Below are 21,430 nucleotides of genomic sequence, written 5' to 3'. Positions count from 1 at the left end.
GAGCAGAATCCCATGTTTGTTCTTACTTAATTTTGTACTTTTGTCTCCTCAAGATGTCTTTTGTATGGTATTATTAGGACAGCACAGGGTATCCTGCCAACTGTAATGTGCAGGGAGAAAAGATGTTAATGTTTTCAAAATAAAACCCTTTCTCTTTTCCTTTTAAAAAGCCAGTATAGTTGAAAGAGGTAGCTGTCATGGCTGGCTGTGATGAATTCAAGTTGTGATGAGTATTGAATGAGCTGCCAAGCCCTGCACATCACTGAAGACTTGTCTTTGGTAGCCAGCTGGCTGGCAAACTAACCTTATCACATTATTATCCTAAGATGTATATGACTTGTTGCTTCAGTGAGTGTGATACTGTAAAAAGTTCCAAAATATCCTTGGAAAAGGCCTGAATGCTGTATTTGAGCTCATGTAAGATGTACATGGTTTTGATTTGGAATCCAAACCCAGATTTCTTGACTGACCTGTTTGTAAAGGGTTAGTCCCAGAGAGTTTTGAGAAAAATGCAGCTATAGACTTGCTCTGGAGATTTTCTTTTTTTTTTTTGCCTGTTTAGCCTGGCAGTGTTTTCCTGTTCTGTTTAGATGCTTACAGAGGCAGCAGAGCCCTCTGTGTGTTTTGTTTTGCAGGCTGTTCTTACTGAAGCCTCCCTTTGTTCATTTTCTTAGTCTCATCTGAGTCATTAGGCTTATCTTTATGTGTCAAATGATACACAGAGACAATGAGGGGGAGTAATTCCACACTTGTATCTGACGTTTGTCATGTCAGGAGTTCTCAGCATTTTATGTGTAAGTACAACGGGATTTTTCAAAAGCAGTCTGCACCTGCTTGAGTCTGTACTCTTTAAAACCAATTACACTTGAAATTCTTCCCACACTATAGAAGCTTTTATGTTGTATATATTCCTTTTAAAATATTTTATATTTTAAAATTGTACACAAAACCCAGGTTTTTGTATATGGAAGAGTATATATGTGAAAGATTATGAAGGGATAAAGTATATTTCTTTGCCATACTCTAGAACAACTTTCTTCTTTGTTAAATGGAAAGTGTAGTGGGTTTGCATGGCAAGGTTTTGGTAGTGGGGGTGCTACAGGGGTGGCTTCTGTGAGATGCCAGAAGCTTCCCCCATGTCTAACAGAGCCAATGCCACCTGGCTCCAGGATGGACCCGCCACTGGCCAAGGCCGAGCCCATCAGTGATGGTGGTAGCACCTCTGGGATAACGTATTTAAGAAGCGGGAAAAGTCTGCTTGCAACAGCAACTGCAGCCAGAGAGAGGAATGAGATTAAGTGAGAGCAACAACCCTGCAGCCCCCCAGGTCAGTGCAGAAGGAGGGGCAGGAGGGGCTCCAGGCACCGGAGCAGAGATTCCCTGGCAGCCCGTGAAGCTCATGGAGGTTAATGGTGGAGCAGATCCCCACCTGCAGCTCATGGAGACCCCACGCTGGAGCAGGTGGGTGCCCAAAGGAGGCTGTGACCCCTTGGGCAGCCTGTGCTGGAGCAGCTCCAGGCAGGACATGTGGCCCCGTGGGGAGAGGAGCCCAGGCTGGAGCAGGTTTGCTGGCAGGACGTGTGACCCTGTGGGGGACCCAGGCTGCAGCAGGCTGTGCAGAACTGCAGCCCTTGGGAAGGACTTCTGTTGGAGAAGTTCATGGAGAACTGTCTCCTGTGGGAGGGACCCCACACTGGAGCAGGGTAAGAGTGTGAGGAGGAAGGAGCAACAGAGACAATGTGTGATGGACTGACCGTAACCCCCATTCCCTATTGCCCTGAGCCACTCAGTGGGGAGAAGGTAGAGAAATCAGGAGTGAAGTTAAGGCCAGAAAGAAGGGAGGGGTGGGGGGAAGGTGCTTTTTTTCTGATTTGAATGGTAATATATTAAACTAATTGCCCCATGTCCAGTCTGTTTTGCCCATGATAGTAACTGGTGAGTGATCTCCCTGTCCTTACCTCAACCCACAAGCCTTTCATGATATTTTCTCTCCCCTGTCTGGTTGAGGAGGGGAGTGACAGAGTGTCTTTGGTGGGTGCCTGGCATTCAGCCAGGGTCAAACCACCATAGAAAGCTATTTTGATAAAAAAAAACCCTACTTCCTGAATATTATTTTTTTTTTCTTTCTGCCATACTTATTCCACAGAAATTTTGTGCTATGAAAGGTAGCTTTTAATTATCTTGCTATGTGAAAATTGCTTCTTGAAGCTGGATGGTGCAATAAGTGCTGATATTTAATTTCTTGGATCTGAGTTGAAATCTTGACTTGGGTAATAAGTAAAGGGAAGTTTGTTGACTGCACAATATAGGAAAGGAACTAACTGGTTTGAGGGGAGAATGATCTCTGAAGAGGCTACTAAAATGATAATGGGTAGGTGATAATTTAGCAAAATAGGTGTATGCATTTGTTCTGATTGACTGAAGTAAGGAATTAAACTAGAAGTGTTCCACTTTTTTTCATTCGTTTCCTTACTGTGAATCCAAACTTCTAGTGTAAACCTTATTTTCTATCGAGGAAAGATAGTGATGCTGTTCAGAGGGCTGAGGTACATGGCTACGTCTTCCAGCTGTTAAAGATTTTCTGTAAGAAAAAGATAACACCTGTGTTCTCTCTCTCTGATTATCCCAATTGTAAAGATAGCAACACAGTATTTGCTGATGTGGCAAACTCTTAATAGAAGGAGCAGTCATTTACAGTACGTTCCTACAGTTTTTTCCTGAGGCTGATCTTCCACCACTTGGAAGAAGATATGATAAAGTGGTGGATGCCTCTGTTCAGTCAGCACTCGTGCGTCCAGAGAAATGAACTTTAGCTGTGAGTAACTGAAGTAACTAAAGAGGAAAAGGAAACACTCTGCTTAAAGGCAACAGAATGCCAGTTAGTACTCTGAAGTACATAATCAGAATGTTCACTGTGAAAATTGAGATTTTTAACAAACCACACTTCTTTTTTTCCCTACTGGTAAATTTGAATACTATATTTTGTAGAAGTACCCTGAAATGTTTCATTTCAAATCCACTAAATAACAGATGAATCAGAATTTCCCTGTTGGCAAAATTCAAGTTTACATCTGTCAAACATCAAATGTCTCTTTGCCTTTACTTTCTGCAGTCTGTCATTGCATGTTTTAATCATAAGCTAGGTAAGCTGTCCATGGACCCTGGTCTATATAGGAAAAAAAGACTTAAGAAGTTTCCTAAGTAGATCTCCAGTTGTGACATATTGCATCTAGAAAATGGAGCTTAACAGTTAACAGGATTGAAATCAAGTGGATCCCTTGCTGGAAGTTTAGTTTTCATTGAAAAGGTTGAAATAAGACTATTTAGTGTTTCCAAAGGAAAATTGTTCAAACTGTTGTTCATTAACAGTTTTGCAATTTCTAAGAGATTGGTGATGGAAGAAGAAACTGAACCAGTCATAGGTGGTGGTCCTTTAGGGAAGAGTTCACATGAAATAAGTAGGTGTGCTATTTCTCGTGAATCGTTTTTCCCAATGCTTGCAAGTACCTGTGACTCATAAGAGAGTACTGTTCATCATTGTCCTGTTTTTGGCTGGGACAGAGTTAATTTTCTCCTCAGTAGCTGGTACAATGCTGTGTTTTGGATTTGGTGTGAGAGTCATGCAGATAACACACTGATGTTTTTAGTTGTTGCTAAGTGATGTTTATACTCAGTCAAGGGCTTCCCAGTTTCTCAGGCCCTGCCAGGGGGAGGGCTGGAGGGGCACAAGACAAGGGGAGGGGACACAGCCAGGGCAGCCGACCCAAACTGGCCAGAGGGATATTCCATACCGTGGAATGTTGTGCTCAGGGTATAAACTGGGGGTGGGGGTGGGCGAGGTGTGTTGGCCGGGGCCTGTGGATCGCTGCTGGGGGACTGGCTGGGCATCGGTCAGCGGGTGGGGAGCAACTGTGTTGTGCATCACGCGGGGGTTTTTCCCTTTTGGGTTTTATTCCTCTGTCCCTCTCTCTCCTTCTCATTACAATTGCTGTTGTTACTATATTGTTATTATATTTTATTTAAATTATTAGATTTTTTTTATCTCAGCCCACAAGTTTTACTTTTTTTTCTTGATTGTCCTCCCCATCCCGCCAGGGTAGGGTGCGGAGGAAGTGAGCAGCTGCGTGGTTCTTAGCTGCTGGCTAGGGTTAAACCAAGACAGTCATTCAGTTCTGTAACATGAATTTGTGTTAATACATGTCTTGACTTCATGTTCTTTACATCTTTGTCCAAAATAATGTTTTAATATTCTTACTGGAGGGGTTTTGAGCTTCTGACTATTGTTATTCTACAGAGTTACCTATGGTATAGCTGTACTCTCTTTTCTTTTTCATCATAGTCTTGTGTCACAGTCTCTATGTTACAGTATTTGTAATAACTGAAACTGTGTGGGGGGGAGGAAACTTAAGTTTAAGCATGTTTAAGGTAGAGCAGTATGGATGTGACTACAAAACTACCTTCATCTATTAACAGGAAATTGTTTTTTAAGGGTAAGTAAGTTATTGTGGATAGGCCTTGGCAATTTCTTGACCTTTGTATGACATTGTTCAGACATCAGTGGTATTGCTGGTTTGTGAGAAGTGCTGTGGCACAGGGCCAGGCTCTGAACTATGCAAGTATCTAACAAGTAGACCTGAGGGAGATGGTTATAGGGCAGGTTTAGGTTGACTCTTAGCTCATGCCCTTAAGCCACCAGTACAATAGTTAAATAAAAGACTTTTTTGAGACCCTTCCTTCCTCAGAAACGCTTTATAAGATGTGACTAGAATTTGTCATTTGGTAAGTCTTCATTTATCATGTTTTTTGATGATAAAAAGTTTTCTCTGGTTGAAGACAGACCAGCTATTTCATTGTCTTGTGTGTGAAGAGTGCACACTGTATCACCTGAGGCTGTCACACATCTTCTCTGCTCTGTCGGATCACGTGATGGTGAAGGTCCATACAAAAGGGCTATAGTCCAGGGGGCAGTCTGCTCTGAGGAGTGACCTCTTTTACTTCTGGACTGTAAGCTCCAGACACAGCTGAGGTGCCAGAAATGTGTGAACTGATGGTGTCATGAGACAAAAAGTAGACAAAGCACAAGTGAATGATTCTTTTGTTTGCAAAGGTGGTTAAAATCCAAGTATGTTGCATTTTTGAACAGATCAGCTTATGTGACTAGATTCCAAAAGATTCACGATTATTAAAAAGAGTTTTCTTCTGGATGTTATTCACACTTCAAAGACTTTTATTGTTGATAAAGAGTTTTTTTAAAGTGTACATTTAATCTGCAGTCTTGTGACTGCCTTTTTATTGAGACAAAGTAATTTCTAAGTATTTCCTTTTGTTAATTTTTAACGTTTTTCTAGTGATTTATCCCTTACTTTGCCACTTGTCCAATTAAAAGATACGGGACTAAAATGGCTTTTATTCCATGCTGTTAAAATAACAAAGCAGGAATATTGTTCATTATTTCCTGTGCACAGCTGTTAAAATAACAAAGCACAAATATTGTTCATTATTTCCTGTGCACAGCTATTGAAATAGACAAAGCAAGAGAGATGAGGAGCATTTTCCTTAGTGAGGAGATTCTGTAAATGGTTTAATCTAAAAAAAGGGCAACGATTAGAAAAGGACAGCAGAGTTTTAAACATTCATAATAGCAAGCTAATGAACAGAGGAACGAGAAGAGGTGAGAAAAAGAATTGACTTTGCTTGTATGGACTTCCTGAGAGCTGTTTGTAATTATTACTTCTTACTTCTTTGTCTTTGCTGAGGAATACAAGCATATAGTAAAAAATGCCCTAAAAGTCTGTTATCTGGCCACAGGAAGAAGGTGCAGAGGAAATCCAAAGATTTGAGGGCCTAATCCATAACTCTCAAGTGGTCCAGAAGCACACCCTAGCCTTCAGTCTGTTGGAGGCCTTGGGCACCTCAGCTGCTTCTAAATCAACTAAAGAACCATGGCATTGCAGAAAAAGTCCCTTAGAACCTGCAGCCACCATAACCTACTCGATCTCTTTTGTACATCCTGATCGCTAAGAAGTAAAGCTCAAAATCTCTTCTGTATAATGATAGAAGTTATTTTAATACTATATAAATATATTTTTGTTTTATATTTTATGTATTTATACATACTAAATATATAAAATACCCTATATATTTTTGTATTATATTTCTAATAATAAAAGAGGAAGAGTAAATCCTGTAGTAACTAAATTCTCATCAGACCAGGGAACAGTGTTTACCATAATGGGAATAGCCCATTCTGGAGGATTGCTCTAGAACTTTATTTTTCATCAGGGTCATGTCCTCTATTCAACAGAAAAACAATTAGAAATAAATTACTGAGAAAGTACTCTGGGTCTGATAAATTCTAGGAGGAACTAAGTCATAAATGAACAGTCATAAATGATTAGTGGATGGAAAAATTTTCCTAAAATAGCTTTTCAGTGAAGTACTTTAGACATCTGAGGTCTTATATGATCAAATATTTAGTATACAAGCTCAAATACTTTTGGAGTAATAAAATATAAACTTCCACCATCAAAAGCTTCTGTAAAGCTTTCATGCCACTTGAATGAGCTGGTTTCTCTGTATGCAGGATTAGTTTGATGAAGAAAGTTATGTCAAAATGTTGAGTAAGATGCTATTATCTTTTAATATCGGGAAGAATTTGAGTTGTTATTTCACAAATCATTGATCCACTGAACAAATCTGTGCAGCACAAAATACCTGTTGTTACATGGATGCAGTTGTTTGTAAAGCTGCAAAAGCATTTAAGGCTTATCACCAGACAAGTTATGGCCAGGTTCTCAGAGTTTATGTAATGAGAGGAGATAAAGTATTCCAGTACCTATTTAGTATAAAACCTGAAATCTTTATTCTTGATACCGTAGTAATTCAAGATTTCAGACAGATCATCAGTGAAAAGAAAATGCTTGTCTTTGATTTTAATTATGCAGATTGGAATTATCTATCATGGACTGTGTGTAATATCGTCTTTCATCACATGTATTTGTTCTTTTTTATACTGTGAGGCAGTACTGATTACCCTTTTTTAATGTCTTTTTACCAACACTGTAATGCTCATTGGATACTTTTCAAGTAGGTTGTCATAATAATGAAGGATTGGGTCCAAAAGCAGGAGAATCTAGGTCATAAATTAGTATCCAGTCTTTTAAATTATGACAAGTAACTACAGAACTTTATTTAATAAACACATATGTGCAAAGGTATCAGCAGTTAGTCTCTGTGATGAGTAGGTTTGAGGCATTTTACCTTTTAATCTTTAGTTTGAACCTCAGTGTCTGCAGACTTAAAAATTAAATTTCTCTTGGTCATCACTTGATAATTTTCATCACTTGAAGTAAATTCTTACTGTAGTGAGGAAATAGATAAGCAACCTACTTGAGTCTGAAGATCCATTTTGTGCCAGGGCTTGATTCTGATGCATGTATTTCTGTTATACATAACTTCACAAGTGATTTAAAATATAATGTTTAAATCAGTATAAATTCGACAGCCTCTGGCATTTAAGGTTTTTGAGGCAGAATTGCCAGTGAGCATAGAACGATAGCCTTTCATGAAAAATATTAGATCAGATGATTGCGTGGAGTTACAATCTGGTGTCTCAATATTTTGCACTGCTAGTTGTTCAGTAAAATTTTGATCTTTATGCTGCCTGAGGCGCTAACGACCATTATGTTGCCTTAAACGTTTTTAACTCGCATTCTAAATCCTTATATTCTACACGTATGAACAGAATATAGTTGGTGTTTTCAAGGCATTACTTCTAGATTTAGAAAAAGAAAACCAGCTATGACTGTAGTGCTGCATTCCCAAATACAGCTCCCTAAACATGCAATTCACAGTGCCTGTTCTTGTTTACCCTGCTGAGAAACGTAAATATGAATCCCCTTCAACTGCTTTCTCTGTTGATGTTGCTACACAGAAGGCAAACAGTAAACAGGCTATATTATAGACTGATAGTATGCAAGAAGTTCTGCAGGCTGCTCTTCTGGCTTTGATTGAAGTATGTAGAGGTATGACATTGCAACACTAGCTATTTTAAATGACACCTTGCTTAGTCTTTGCCATAGCTGATGAAGGTACCGCACCAGAACAGAGTCATCGGATGGTCTGCAGTACTCGTAAACCAGATCTGATGGCACTCTTGAATCCCTAAATATGAAATTATGCACAGGTAGCGAACTGAATCTTGTTTCTTATTTAAATCTACACCGTATGTCAAGCTCCTTTCTTGCTGTCTACTTTTGTGCCAGGAAGACTTCCCCCCTCAGTATATGATATAAACAACTTATAGGAAGGTCAGGGTTTGCATGAATTATTTGCTATGGTAAACCTAGTGATTTAAAGCTGTGTAATATTTTTACCGGCAGGTTTCTTGCATTGTTAAGCAGAAAAGAAGAGGAAGGATAAGAAGCGATGGAGTCAGTATAAATTGGTGGCTCACAGATAGATGCTGCTGGCAGTTCTGATGGTACAAGCAGTAAGCATGTTACTTTTCATGTAGGTGAAGCAGGTTATCGCATGGTGAAACGTTTATGCATATCTTTTAATGAAGATACGTTGTGGAAGTTTTACTGTTCTATTTTCAAATGCCTATTTTTTTTTTTCTTCTAAAAATGTTAAATGCTACCTAATTGTTGCTGGTAGGAAGTGGGAGATCTAGCTATTCATAAACTCAATGGAATTCTCATTCAGCCCAGATTACTCTCCAAGTGAAGAAAACACGGAAACTTCTTACAAAGGTCATACCTCTTTTGTATCTCTACAGCATTACTGAGATTCTTTGTGCTTCATTTGATATAATAGCTCCCTTATTTATTAGTCATCCTGTTGATGTAATGGTTCTTGTGGCTCAGGTGAATCCCACAAGATGACAAAGAGTGCAGTTCATGAGAAGCAGAGTAAATCTTGGTGTAAAGTAGGTCAGGCAAGAGCAATGTGGAATCAGTGCAAACTAAAAGGAGATTGGAGAACATCTGTTTCAAAATAAACCAGGGTTTCATATTACATACCTGTTTGACGTGACTAGGCCTGGAACTTAATTTAGGTTCAAATGTGGTGATAAAACATTGTTTGTGGGTAGATTGTGGCCAATGCTTTGTCTTTTTCAGTACTTTTTTTAGTAAAAAAGTTCTCTATTCTTCTTAGAATAAAAGTAAGAGATGTTCTGGGCCAGGTCTGTAATTTCAAAAAGGCAGGGAAAGCAGCTGTTATTCATGTGGACTTCATTAATAAATGACAACAGCAGTATCTGATCTGTAACAAACAGTGCAGTGAATCAGTGCATTGGGACTGTAGCTCTAGACCTGAGGATTCAAAAACTAAAGTGTAGGGTATCTGTCTATGAGAACTATTAGCTTGATAATTGATAATGGATGATAGAGAAAGGTTGACAGCCGCTTCTGCCAAAAAACCTTGACATTTTCTGAACTGAAAACAGGTGAGAATAAGGATGGATGTGCATGGCTCACATCCACTTTTGACAGAAAATCTCTGAGCCTAATAATGAACTTGACTGTTCTAAGAATGCTGAGACAGGATGAAATTGTACCAGTTCTGAGTGGAATAAATGCTAAAGTTAACAAAGTTTAAAAATATTGAACAGGCTGGTACATACCAGAATCCACTGGCTCTTAAACCTCTAAATAAATTACCTTTGTTACTGAAACTTAGATCCAGACATTTTAGAAAATGCATCTCTGTGCAGTGATAGAAATATTCAAGGTGGACCTAGCCTATAGCAATTTTGTTTTGACTCTTCTATATCCAGTGAGAGAGGTAAATAGACAAATTAAAGGCAAACACCTGGTCATGCGTTCAGCTCTCCCAAGACAGAAAATACAAGAAAAGTTATTAGTGATGTAAATAGTTTTGACTTTGTAGCAGAAATTGCTAGCACAAGATCTGTTCAGTAGGATGCTCTATGTAAAGCAGCTGTAAACAGTTCACATTATTTCTGGGGCTCCCATTTGGAATAGGAGAGTGTAATTTTACATGCATGCTAGAAGGAGGAGGGCACAGTAGACTCATCTTGACATGACATTGGTGGCAGAATGGAGACTGTGTAGGAATGGTTTCAATAGTATTTTCTTTTGTGTATTGTTCCATTTTTCCAAGTGGTACCTTCCAGGCTGACAGTTTGAGCACGCAGTGTAGTTATGTGGCACCTGATGCGCAAGAAAGCCATTGATGTTTATTTCTTCGTAAATACAGAGAGATGATAAATTTCAGGCTGGGTGGCTTGCAGAGGGTAACTTGATTTCATTTTGCTTTCTGCAAATTAATGACTATTGCTAATTTATTACTAGATTTATATATGTCAACACACAGCTCGCCCTTTGAGAATACCAATAGTTGCTACTGTTCAGAAATACTGTGCTTTTCTTAATAAATTGCAAGCAGAGAGAAATAAATCCATTTGGCTGTCTAAAATTGGTACTGGTCAAAGGCCTACTAGGGTAATTGCATGGATGCAGAGACATCTTATGACATTTTGTCATTACAAGGACTTGGAAGTCCTTGCCTTCTAAATGGAAAGGGCTGATCTAAGTTGCAAGCAATTTTCATGAACTAGGCAATAATTTTGCTAAGTCAGTCATTTATTGTCCTCCTCAAGTATTAATTTTTATAGCACTCAGAAATGTGCTAGGTACTTCACAGATACATATAGGATTAAATGATAGTATAGATAACCGAAAGCACTTGGGTATAAACAGTTATGCTCTACCAGCATAAAGTTTACAGAACTTTCTATGACTATCAGAAGATGTGAAACCCAAGGTTTTTTGTCTTGTAGTGTTTCACTTGGGGCAATTTGTAAAGTTCAGATTATTCTTTCTGGGGAAAGTACCTGAAATTGATAATTTTTGCTACAAAACTGACATTTCATATTTTTTGTGCATTACTCATTACAGTAATGAATTAGCTTGAATTTAGCGAAAACCAGTGAGTTGATACTGTTAAATACAGAACTGTAAAAAAACAGGAACTGCATAAAATGCAATAAAATAAAAGCTGCTGTCTTTCAGAAGCAACATAGTAGACTAGATAAGGCTGTTGGAGGATGAGACTTTTGTGCCCTTTAAACATATAAGGTTTGGGTGAATTGTCTTAAATGGTATGAGCTAGCACACAGAGGAAAAATGCAGGATGACTTTTGTAGAAGGATACATAATTCGTTGCTTATATATTGTATCTTATTCATGGAGTTGTGGTGCTTACTGACAGGTATCACTAAGCCCGAAGGTCAAGATGGGGCATCAGAAAAAAATTCTTGCACCAGTTGGCTGAGATCGTTACTTGGAAGACAGCAAAACAAGACCCAGACTCCTTTTATCTTTGTTTAAGCAGTATGTAAAGATTATACTTGGAAATAGAGAGAATTTGTAATAAAAATTGGTTGTTTTAAATGGAAATATTCCATCAAGAATTACGAGAGCATCCCTATGCTTCCTTTTTTCCTCTCCTAAATGGGCCAATAACCATTTAATCCCTTTGCTGGAGAAATAATGTGATTTTAAAAACCCCTCAGGCAGAATTAGGCACCAAGACCAGATTTCCTCTTTGTTTTAGGCACTGAAGTAATAAATACAAAGGGTCAAATCATCAAACCTTCTCAAAATAAAGTTAGTCATGGAATCTTGAAGAAAAGCATGTTTTATTATACCAAAATCTCTCTTAGTTTTTCTTCGTAGTTTTCTTCATAGCTGCCTGAAGTCACTTGCCTCAGCCTGGTAGCTTTAGTGACCTAGTAGGTGACACCCTATTTTCTCCACTGGTATGGGTGGAAATCTTCTATCCCTTGAACGGTACAAATCCTACCACTCATGAGGCCCTGCTATCAAACCATACCAAAGAACAAGCCCTGTGATACCTCTCTCACCCATGAAACCACCTGTGTAACCTTGAGTTCTAACTTACACAGACAGGAATGTTACTGTGAAGCTGTGTCCCCATAGCTTTAGAAACAGATTGTTCATCAATCCTGATTAACAAAGGTCTGCTAAACAGAATTAAGGAATTTTGTAGGCCTAGTTTTCCCTATGTTTCTTCATTCTGCACACGAGCAAAGCTATAGCTGTTTATTTCCCATTGAGCTGACAACTGACATGACACTTTGTTTCAGTCAGTGTATATTTTGTTTATTCTGTGAGAAGTGAAGTATTAGGCAAGATTTTTCTCTGCTATACTGGGTAAGTTTGGAGTTACTTAAACTTAACATGACAGCATCATTTTGCCCTCAGTGCGCTCTTGTTTTATTTCTATATTGAAGACACCTAATTTTCTTTTCTAGGAATACTAGTGTGCCTTTTGGTATTAACAAGGTTTTAGTGTTTGACATCATTAATTGAGCTGCATCACTGCTAGTAACTGGATATCATTCACACATATCTGAGATACGTAGTATTAGTAGGACCCATTAATTAAGTATGCCAGTTTGTTTATAATTAAATTAAGAAATTTACAGCAATAGAAGAAATACTACAGTAGCTGATACAAACAAATTTGGTAACGGTAGCAATGCCAAGTTTAAATGCTTCCAAGAAGAATTACTGATATTAATACCACAGTGATCACTATTCATGTTTGATAGCCCTATGTAGATGTGGCAATTATTAGTTTTATGCTCTTCTAAGCCTACTTTAAATATCAACTTGCAAACTGTTCGTGTCTTTTCAAAAATATTGCAGAAAACCATTCTAAGGGTACACAGCTTTGTAGCACAAAATACGCAGGCTGAATAATAAAGAAAATCTCTGAAATCTCGCCACACTTAAAGAGAAACCCTTGAATTTCTCTTGGCTGTACATGTTCTGACATTATTATGCACTTAAGAGATAAGGTGGGGAATACGGCTCGTGAAGTAACCCATCCTATTAAATACTGAAAACTGGAAAAAAAGGAACAGGAGGTTTTGGTTTAAAAAGTGTGAAAATGGATCTTGTGTTCTAATGTATAGGTTGGATTTTTTTGATCATTGGACAAGTGTTTCTGTTTTATCTCAAAGCTAGCAAGAAAGTGACATTTCATTGTGCAACTGCAAAAAAAGCAGACATTTCGAAAAAGAGAAATGCAGTGAATCAAGAGAAGTTATGCTAAATCAACACATTCAGCACCCTCTTAATTTCTTCAGAAGAGATGAAGGGCTGACACTGGATTCTACCTGCAAAACAGAGAACACATCTTTCATATGCATGTAATGAACACGTTATTACAAAAGACAGACGTAATTATTTTCCCACAATATTGGAAGACCACAAGTGTCGGACAGTAAGTGTCGGACAGTAATAGAAAAATAAACTGAGCTATAGATTTTGCTCTTCAGTACTATCCATCCCTCTTTCTGAGGGAGTTTTACAGTTTAATAATGACATTTGACCCACTATCTACCCTGTCAGTCAGCATTTGTATTCTATTAATGTTGTTTTTCCAGGTAATGTTTTATTCAACTTAAAACACATATTCCTTCCTTGACTTGCTGTTCACATAGCTGCTGAGCTAGGAAATACAGGCACATAAACATGGTGCCAACACAACTGAGGAAGTCACAGAAGCTTTAGTGCCCCCCCCCCCCCCCCCATTTATTATTGTCATCAAAATGAACAATGGAAAAATGTATTATTCAATCAAGAAGTTATGTCATTAGTGCTGAATGTATCTCCTCACATTTATTGTATGAATAGAGGTAACAGTTAATCGTTGTATTCCCTTGTTTTTATTTATATTTTATAGTTTCTGTTCAACTAAAGTTAAAATATACATGTTCATCTTACAAACTTCTTGAAATTCTGATAAAAAAATATGACAGATAAAGAATGGTTTCATTTTGAAAATCATTGCTCAGACTTACAGTAACAAACAGCATATGTCTGTCTAAATATCGCTACACATTAATCTTGCCTTAACCTTACATTCCACTAATATTTTGTTGGCCTGCACAGTGAATTCACACCAGTAGATCATAATTTGATCATTTTGTCAGCCAAACAGCACGTTGGCTCTCACTCCATTGTCAGCCTGAGAATTAATTACACTATTGTAGCTTATCGTTAAATTTTTTTCATTTGTGCCTTGTAAAAACTTAGAGGCAAATTTTCATTCCAGACAAGGAGAGACTTCACACATTCAACATGCCCAAGTCAGTTTAGTTCTATGGGAGCCCTGACACGAGTAACACTGGTAACCAGTGCAGGTACTTGAACAACTGTGTGGTGGGTTGACCTTGGCTGGCGGGCAGGTGCCCAACTGCTCTGTTACTGCCCTCCTCAAATAGACAGGGGGAGAAAAAATACAACAAAAGTCTCGTGGGTTGAGATAAGGACAGGGAGAGATCACTCACCAATTAGCATCACAGGCAAAACAGACTCAAATTGGAGAAACTGATTTAATTTGTTGCTAGTCAAATTAGAGTAGGGTAAAAAGAAAAACCAAATTTTGAAACACCTTCCCCCCACCCCTCTCTTCTTCCTGGGCTTAACTTCACTCCCGATTTCTCAGCCTCTTCCTCCCGAGGGGCTCAGGGCAAGAGGGAATGGGGGTTATGGTCAGTCCATCACATTGTCTCTACTGCTCCTTCCTCCTCACATGCTTTCCCCGCTCCAGAGTGGGGACAGCAGTCCTCTGTGAACTTCTCCACACAGGTCCTTCCCATGGGCTACAGTTATTCAAAAACTGTCCCAGTGTGGGTCCCTCCCAGGGGGTGCCGGCCTCCAGGCACACCCTGCCCCAGCCTGGGTCCCCGCAGGGTCACACATCCTGCCAGCAAACCTGCTCCAGCCTGGGCTTCCCACGGGTCAGAGCCACCTTCAGGCGTCTGCTCCAACATGGGGTCTCCACGAGCTGCAGGTGGATATCTGCTCTACCTTTGACCTCCATGGGCCAAGGGAGACACCCTGTCTCACCACGGTCTTCACCACGGGCTGCCAGGGAATCTCTGCTCCAGTGCCTGGAGCCCCTCCTTCTGCATTGACCTGGGGGGCTGCAAAGTTGTGTCTCTCACAGATTCTCATTCCTCTCTGGCTGCAGTTGCTGTTGGGCTGGGTTTTCTTCCCCTGCTTCTTAAATCCATTATCATGTAAGTGTTACCACTGTCGCCAGTTGGCTCAGCTTTGGCCAGTGGCTCTATCTGACATAGGGAAATCTTTTGGCACCTTCTCACAAAAGCCACCCCTGCATCCCTCGTGCTACCAAAACCTTGCCGTGCAAACCCAACACAAGCTAAAATATCACATATAAACCAGTGCCTTCTCTTGATTTTTTTAAACTGCAGGTATCAGTAAACATTAAATAACCTTGAAAAAATAATTGTCCCAGGAAAATCATCATACATAAACAAACAAAAAGCATCTGTTCAGTAGTGTTTTATAGCCAGCTTTCCCATTAATCTTTCAACTGCAGGCCTGAATTAAAATTATTTTAAAATAATCTAGAGATTTTAATGTTACATGATTAAGGTTCTTTTAAAGCTTTTAGGGAAAGCAGTAGTAATTAAGAGCCAAAACAATTCTAACCACGTAGAGCACATTCTTGCTTTACACCCCTTCGTAGCTTTAGACTGTAATGAGTCTGTCCTTCATACTTAAAATTTTTCCTTTTGGTAGTCTCAGAAACGTGAACGTAAATCCTTAAGGGGTTTCTTGTACTGACCTTCTCAAAATCAGAACTCATGAGATTCTTAAAAGCAGCAAGTTCTTTGTTAGAGTAGGCACACAAAAAAATTTTAGGTACTTAATCTCCCCAAAGAAAGAGTTTTGTAAGGTGTCTCTCACCACTGTGTCTGAACACAGGAAAACTTGCCCTGCGTACCTCTTTTGTTACAGTAAACCAATTCAGATCAACAACAGAGACTGCAAGCTGCAGAGACCTCCAAAAGTCGGTTATGAAGCAGTGGGGGGAAGGAGAGTGAAGGAGCGCCCCAGGTGCAGTGAGTTAGGTATCATGGCATGCAGCTGGGGTGAGGCCACTGGCAGGCACAGCTGCAGGAGCCAGGGCATTGCTGTGGGGACTAGAGAGCAGAGCAGAGCTGGTGTAGAAGTTTGAGGGAAAAGGTACAGTATGTATGCTTTTGTGTTGTGTTCTGTTGTATTGTATTGTGTTTGACAGACCAATGTTTGTCAAATGACTCATTTGTCATTGTTACCGTTAGTGTGGTATGGTAGTAGGTTGTAGTCTGGCATTATCTGTACTCTTAGCTGTCCTGTCCTGGCAGGGCATTGGGTGATTCTGTACGCTGGTGCTAGTGACTACAGCTAAATCCTTCTGCTCTGGGAACCAGGCAGAAAAATTAGCTTAATCATAAATCCTCTCCAGTTCAGCCTGCTCTAGGATCAAGACCTGTATAAAAGATAAGTGTCCTTATAGTGACGGGCTAGTTATTACTTAAGAGTTCTTTTCGCTTTTTGTGATTGCCTGTACTTTTCCACTTCTGTTTGTAGTCTTTTTTTTTTTCTCACTCTCCTTCGTCTAGCCTTTTGAAAGTGGTATTTTCATTAAGTACTGAGTGATGATTGTTTATTTTTTTAGGACCTGTTGGTTGCACTGGCGTTTTTTTCCCATCCTTGCAAGTTGAGACCCTGCTAAGTTATTGAGAAGGCATCACTTTGTGAGGAGACTGGAGAGAGATAAAAAGGTTAGTGACTGATCAGTATCTGTTTTTTTGACTGTGTTTTCAGACATTGCCTTTATAATTCTAGGAGTTTCAGAGTGCACAATGAGTGAAGCTTGTTTCTTAAGTAATGTTATAACTGACAAAATCTAAAAATATGCTGAGGTAATTTAGAAAACCGCGACTACTGGATAAAGTAGCCATTATATCATATATCAAAAAAACTTGTTTATTTGTTGTGTGCCCAAAAAGACAAAATTATCACAACTTTCCACTTAGTTTTTTTATTCTCATTTGTTTACACCTGGTAATCTACTGAATTGCTGCCCTGACAGCAAGCTGTGCAGAGCTGTGCTGCTGATCTTAATAGGGTGATGACCCCCTTATTTGTGGTTCTAGTTGTCTCATCCTAGGTAAGAGAAATAGGAGATGTTGGCCCACAGCCATTCAGACTTTTGCATGAGTTTCTGATGAGAACAGAAGTGCAAGATGAATTTAAGTATTTAAGTAATTGAAGATAAAGAAGTACATTCAATTTGCTACCCTGTTGTGAGAGGGAACTTTATCTTTCCCTGCTTTTTCTTTCCAGAAGGCTAGCTTTCTCTCATTCTCTTTTTCTTTTATAAGCTCCATGAAGTCATTTTATTTGTCTTCAAACTCTGTGACTACTCCCAAAGAAAAGGCTCAAGGAGGGTGAGGATTCTTTAATCTTTGCAGATGCCAGCTGCTTGTCATTAGTGGGCTTGTAGTGTTGATACTGTTATTTTGTACTTGTCATGAAAGCTTAGTTGGGGATCTATGACTTCCTGGTTGGGCAATTAATTTAGAAGTAATGAAATACTGCTGTAGTACAACATAGAGTTTTAAGCTGTATAAACTTTAATATGTGTATAAAACTATGTCACAATTCTATACTGCTGCTTCTGCATTGGTGCTTTTATGATAAAATAAATTGTGAAATTGGAGCCATTATTCAGGTGAAATAAGACAGGAACCTTTTTTGGAGATAGTGACTTAATACTGCTGCTATATGTTAAATTAACCATTTACTAACTTGCCCCAGGGTGTTTGCTTCAGGTTTTCAAGTGGTTAAAAGAAAGTGGAGACTATCTTAACCTGTGTTCTCATGGCCACTTCATGGTTTCATCAGCTGAATCAAAATGTAGAAGAAAAGAGTTAAACATGTCATGACCATGTTTTAGGGTTTTTAACCTACTTCACATAACATCTGGTAGTGACATGTGCTTACTCCTTTATTCTACATTTTGTCTCAGCTGAATAACAGTCATGTACATGGTGATGAAAGCGTGTGAGAAGGAATAATTGCTTTTTTTTTTAAATACTGCTCTGGAGATGGGTTAAGAAATCACAGTAATAGATTTATTTCCCTGAAATATGTTAAAAAAACCCCAGATTTATTAGTCTGACTCCTTAGATCAATAAGAGAAGTCTAAAAAGTTATTGTTGTTTCAGTCAATGATAATTAGTATATGAGAACTAAACAGCAGTTACTTGTTTGAAAGTTACATTTTTGTGAAAGCCAAGAGGTATTAGAAACAGTGTCTGTGATGTAACCCAGCGCCGGTATCTGGATAAATGAAGCATAGCAAATTTTTGAAACTTCAGGCCTTGGTGAAGCTGTAGTGTTCTAGTGCGGTAGAATGGGTCTGATACCAATGAAAACAGGCATGATATGGCCAAATGTATTATGCCACAGTCTCCTGATGTGATAGCTCATGAAGCTGTTCCTTGGCCTCATGTTGACCCTGGTCACATATGAAAGCGCAGGTTTTGGCAGTAATCCTTTTCTAATCAGGCAGTCAATGCTTTCTGGCAGCCTCTCTCTAGGTGGCTGTTAAAGGGTATGTGATTCTCTGTTGGTGATTTCAGCATGTCCCTTCTATCTATTTTTCTTTTCTTTCACAGGTTTCCCTTGTCTTTTCTACACTAAACTGTATATGCTTTTCTATATTCTCTGGGTAATACAAAGCATGTAGGTGTGTAATGAAATGAATTAATATTGAGTTGTGTGAGCATTTTCATTTCATTCTTGAGTACCTCTTTCACATAAACCTAAAGTCTTACTTGCTATAGAAATTAAAAGATGAAGTTACAGTAAAACGTCTGGATGCTAAGTTACAGTCTCTGATTTTCTGTGTGTTGCAGTTAAGTAACGTACAAGCATTTTTCCATAAACATCTGGGTTTCCCCAAGAAAGAATTGAAGTATCAAATAATTAATTGCAGTAACAAGTTCAATGACCAGCCTCAACAATTTGGGGATTATCTGAGGAATACCATAAGGCTCATTAAGACTGAGTCCTCTACATAGCTCTTAGTAGTAGAGTCTATACTACTTTATAGTATACCTCTCTCTACATATATATATATATACCTGTGTATAGAGAACTATACTGTTTTCTATACGGAGGACTGTTTATATTTGACAGATGCCATCTAAGGCAGAAGAAGGTGGTAATGGACCTGGAGAACTGGTCCTGCACAGCCACTGCCTCGTGTATGGTCTGGCCTGTGAAACTTAAGGAGTTTGGGCTCCTGTGAGAGCAAATCTAACACATATACAGAGTTATTGTTGAACAAGGGATGATACCTTTGTAATTTTCTGACCCTTGAAAAGTTTGCATCCTAAACTATCATTTTATCTAACTTTAGCATAGGAAAATATCTTTTTTCACGTAGAAAAGTTGACACATGAATCTTGTAATATGAAATGAGATGACAGCAGTATTCCACACCAAGTAGTAGGTGAATTCTGTGAGAGGTGCCCTTGTGTTATTTAAAGCACAAATCTGTTTCTTAACTATAATGTTGAACAGCTGTGAGACACACCTGTTTGCCAGTTTCTGGGGAGTTTTGCCTGACCAAGTAATGCAGGACTTGACCTAGAATCACTGCCAAAGTAGAGTGCGGAATACAAAGAAAAGAAGTAAAATTCCAGTCTTGGTGGTCTTATACAATATTGTCAGACTTTGTAAACCTCAAGGAAAAACTTATGGATAAGTGTATTGAATTTTTCTTCTGCCTGTTGTTTTGATTACAGATTTTTGCATGTGAAATTGTTAAATGTACTTGTCATGCTAAAAGCTGGGCAACAAAGAAGGGGTCATGTGCTCCAGTTTGTAAAACTACTTAATCACTTCATGTATTGTTTTCCCCTCACTTTCTCAATCTGAAACTGTATTATGTTCTGACAGTGAATGTGTTTATTTTTAAAAAAATAAAATCAATATTAACTCATATTAAATGGTAACACTTAAAACAAACTCTGAGCAAAGTTCATTAAATGAATTAAGATAAGAACCATGGCCACTTTTCCAGATTCACAAATCCTTTAGATTAATTAAAAAACCAACACTTCTCCAATGTCAGAAGATACGGGTGTCCTTTTTAATTCGTTGTTACCTCAGTAAAGTCTTTCAAAGCCTCACCGAGATCAACGCCATAAGGGATCTCATGTCAAGTTAAAAAAATTAGATTAACTTCTGGGCTGAAAACTTTATAATTTTTCTTGTGAATGCAAAACGTTTTTACTGAACCTGGAATGTATTTTCTAAAACAAAGAATATGGCTAATCACTGGCATGGCTTTTGCTGTTGGAAATATTACTGTTTATGCTCTACTTGAAAGACATTGCAAAACTCAGCTTATTGAATATAAGTTACAGCTCTCTGTAATTGCAAGAAAACATCAATAATTATATCTCATGTGGCTTCAGTTCTTCTTCCCTGGATAATGATGTCTGGGGTATTCATAAGGGACTTCCTTCAGGGGGTTTCTCATTATCCTTGTATCTGAAAGCAAGTAGTTATATAAATCTGCAGACCAGATTTCAAGCAGACTGCTTGGAAAATATGCTGACTCGGTTTCTCTTAAATTCTTGATTTGTCTTTTTATGTGCCTGAAAAGATAATTTGGATGCAAAATCTGCTTCCCTTGAGGGATGTATTTTTTCCTTGGTTTTCAAGTGAAGTGGGTGAAGTAGGAAGGCAGAAAGTGGCTGTTGTGTGCTCATGCAAGTCGGTAACTCATTGCAGATTGGCATTGTGTTTTTTCTTAAGCATTAGAAAAATGCAATTTTCTGGAAGACATGCTTTTGTTTGCCTGAAAGTTATGGATTGGCTAAGAGAATCATCTGGAGAATCTCTGCAGTCTACATCCTGTTTAGCAGAACAGCTACTTAGGCCCTTTCTGGCATCAAAGTCTGAATTTGTGTTGCTATGAAGAGGATTAAATCTTTCAACGGGGAAAACAAAATCTCAAAAGAAGAAATACTGATATATCAATTTAAAATAAGGTTTTTTTAAATATATTTGCTATATAGCAAAGCATGGGGAATGTCATTAGCCATGGTATGTAACTGCAAATGGAAGTAGTTCTGCAGTAGCACAGCAACAGAGAAGTAATAGGAATTAATGTAGATGAGGCAATGAGATTAGTCCTCCTAGAAGAGTAAGGAAAAAGCAATGGACCCATTCAAAGATATGAAAGGAATATAGAAAAGTGTTTCATCTGATGTGGTACTCCTGGAGAAAGAGAAAAGTCTCTCAGAATAAGTGTTTTTTCGATATTACTGTTTAGACCTCACACAATTGAGGCACCTCAGTTCTTGTATAGCTCAGCAAATCTCTGTTTGTGTGCAAGTTTGAAGCCATGAAATAGTTGGAAAATATGCACCTGCTAATATCTGTAAGTGGCAATGAAAGAGCCACTCAGGAACTCTAAAAGTGTGTCTTTTAGCTGAATTAATCTCTAGATCTCAATTTGGAGAATGGCTTACTTATGTCAATGAAAAAAT

General features: G+C 38.5%; 1 long non-coding RNA gene across 9 annotated transcripts in view; it reads left to right on the top strand.

Moving 5' to 3' along the window:
- The window catches only part of LOC308070597, a 306,714-nt gene that overhangs the window by 187,499 nt on the left and 97,785 nt on the right, over positions 1 to 21,430 (top strand). For all 9 annotated transcript variants that reach the window (XR_013930760.1, XR_013930761.1, XR_013930762.1 and 6 more), the window contains one exon: positions 16,534 to 16,639. This is a non-coding gene — a long non-coding RNA (uncharacterized lncRNA). The remainder of the gene's footprint in view (positions 1 to 16,533; positions 16,640 to 21,430) is intronic.

Source organism: Falco punctatus, assembly GCF_963210335.1.
Source record: "Falco punctatus genome assembly, chromosome: 10".
Taxonomy (NCBI): Eukaryota; Metazoa; Chordata; class Aves; order Falconiformes; family Falconidae; genus Falco; species Falco punctatus.
The sequence above is the reverse complement of the archived record's forward strand: the minus strand, read 5'-3'. Positions and strand labels throughout refer to the sequence as shown.